This window comes from Carassius auratus, unplaced genomic scaffold, assembly GCF_003368295.1.
Source record: "Carassius auratus strain Wakin unplaced genomic scaffold, ASM336829v1 scaf_tig00009763, whole genome shotgun sequence".
Classification (NCBI taxonomy): domain Eukaryota; kingdom Metazoa; phylum Chordata; class Actinopteri; order Cypriniformes; family Cyprinidae; genus Carassius; species Carassius auratus.
Window position 1 is genome coordinate 97,545 of NW_020524070.1, and position 2,910 is coordinate 100,454.

The 2,910-nt window shown below is 43.9% G+C and overlaps 1 pseudogene; it reads left to right on the top strand.

The window, feature by feature from the left end:
* Positions 1-1,521: 1,521 nt before the first annotated feature.
* Positions 1,522-2,906, top strand: LOC113072651 (protocadherin Fat 3-like; annotated as a pseudogene).
* Positions 2,907-2,910: the final 4 nt, after the last annotated feature.

The window sequence follows — 2,910 nt, forward strand, 5'->3', positions numbered from 1 at the left end:
TCTGGACATTTTAATATACCAATAACCAAGATGGAAAATTCAAATTCGATTTTTTTTAGCTAGGTAGTTTTGATAGTGTCTATGTGTTTATGCATTGCGGTGTTGGTGTTGGCCTCATGATATGCGTTTTTATTGTGTTGTGTAAAGTCTCTGGCCAGCTGAGCCGGAGATTTGGTCAGTCTAAACAAGGCTTTAGGGGAGACAAGACACTGTTTGCGTACTGAACCTTGACTGCTCCAAAATGCCTGCTGGTTTTAATCTGACAGACTGTCTGTCAGTGTATGTGGATACAAAGAGAGAGAACAAGAGTGTGACGGAGAGAGAAACCAAAAGAAATAGACCCAAATAAATAAAATAAGCTGATCTCTGCATTTTGAGTTTGTGTGTGTGTGTGTGTGTGTGCCTATTCCAATTTGTGTGACTTGAGTTGGTTAGTATGCAGTAGGATATCATTAAGTGGAAGGGGATGTGTGTATGTGTGTGCTGAGTCATGTGTGGGCTGACCACAGCAACTCTGTGTGTGTGTATTTTCTGTATGCATGAGTGTTTTTGTGTGGGCAAATGTTGGATATTGTGTATGTGCATGGTAAGGTCAGCAGGGCATTTTTGTGGACTGGAACACATCCTAACCATCCCGCAGGGCACACACAAAACAATCTGTGTCTAAAACTAGAGTTGATGTACCCATACCAACACACACACAACATCCAAAATGACTTACTTGAAAGCATGAACTCACAAACACTATAAATTGAGGACATACCTTAGACTGCTGTTGTTTTGTAAAAAACAAATTATAATTAACTTACCCTAAATGAAAACGTAAGTATTTTTAGAATTGAAATATATATATACACTTATATATACATTTTATTGGATTTATGATACTTTTTTCAGTTTAAATCCCCAAAGGCTTTGCTGGATTCAGCTAACTTCTGGTGACAATTTTGTATCCCAAATATAGCTAAGTAAACCCACACTCACAGACTTCCTCTCCAGCAGCACTTTATCATAACCAGTAGATTGCTGAATCCACAACATTTTATCCTTTCTCTAGATCTTTTTTAAAACCATGTCATATAATTGAGTGTGTGTGTGTGTCTTCGTTTTCACGGGTTGTATTTTTGATCTTTCATTCTCTATAATTATTTTGTTCCTGACTTGCATTCTCCTGCTGTTTTTTTCTTGTGTGTTAGAGTGTGTGAGTGAGTGAATTTTCCTGAATTGCATCCTCCTGGTTTTTCTCTAGCATGTAATTGTGTGTCAATGTCCATTTTGAGACTTGGGTAGTGATGTCATTCGGCTTGCGGTTGCCTGGCTACCAGCCCTTCTTCAGAACATAACTTCCTTTGCTTGTGCTTGATCTTTTTGACTGATCCTTAGTGACCTATGAGCTTTAGATGTGAAAGGTCAGGTTGTGTACTGTCATGTCATCTGCTCTTCCTAACATCTTTCTCTGTTTTTTTTTCTCTCTCTCTCTCTGTCTCCAGGATGGGTTTTGGTGATGGGATGGCAGTGAGCATGGCCCTTTGGGCAGGCATATGGGCCATTCTCCTACAATTGGCCCTCTTGCTGTTCTTCTCTCCACCTCCAGGGCCCACTTGCCAAGGTGAAAGGTCCCACCTACAGTTTACTCAACCACTGTACCATGCATCAGTCTACGAGAACTCGGCCGCCCGCACCTATGCTGCCAGCCAGGTGCGCATGGGTATCCCCTCTCCAACATCACTCGTGGGAGGTAAAGGTACCGCATCACCTCTGGGGACGAGGAAGGATTCTTCAAGGCTGAGGAGTACACTCTGGGTGATTTCTGCTTCCTGCGGATAAGAACAAAAGGGGGGAATGCTGCCATCTTGAAACCGTGAAGTTCAGGACAACTACGTGTTGACAGTGAAAGCTTCCATTAGGGGGGATACATCCGAGGCCTGGACTAAAGTTAGTGTGCAGGTATCTGGATATGAATTGACCTTCGACCCCTTTTCTCCCCTACCACATATTCAGTTACCATTGCGGAAAGCACACCCCTACGCACCAGCATAGCTCCAGGTCACTGCCACGGATGCTGACATAGGATCAAATGGAGAGTTCTATTACTTTTCAAGGAGCGGATGGAGCTGTTCACTGTAAACCCAACTAGCGGAGTTGTTTCTCTCAGTGGGAAGCTGGATGTTAACACTCAAAGTCGCTATGATCTTGAGATCCAAGCTGTAGACCGGGGAATGAAGCTCTATGGGAATAATGGAGTAAGCAGTACAGCTAAACTTTTTGTTCATGTAGAACGGATTAACGAGCATGTGCCCACTCTGAGTATCGTTACATTAGCACCTGTATGGACTGAGAATCCCCAGTAGTAGCTGTGGTCACCGTAGAGGATCTTGATGAAGGGGCAAATGGAGAAATTGAAACAGTGAGCATTGTGGCTGGGGACCTTCTTGAACTCTTCAGCATCGAAAGGACAGATGTGCCAAGTGAAAAACTGGTGGATGAGGAAGTCACTCAGAAAGGATCAAACGAGTTTGTCCTTCGTGCAACAGAGCAGTTAGACTGGGACAGTTATCCATTTGGATTAAACCTCAGCTTGCAGGCTCGGGATCGTGGAACACCTCAGAAGTTTTCTGCTGTGCACACGGTGCACTTACGACTGTCACGACCAGCCCAGGTGGAAGTCGCATTTCAGAAGGACGAATACGAGGTCCTGTTGAGTGAAGTTGCCCCTCCTGGAACTGTTGTGGAGGCTGTGAAACTCCAGCCAGAGCCAGATGATGCTGAGTTATTCTGACTCCATCTGCTGATTCAGGGTTCTTCAGTATCAACACCATGACAGGCGTAATCAGCACAGCACGTTGGCTCACCCAACTCACACAGGAAGTATTTTAGAGCTAGAAGTCTTAGAAGTAGACAGTGACCTTA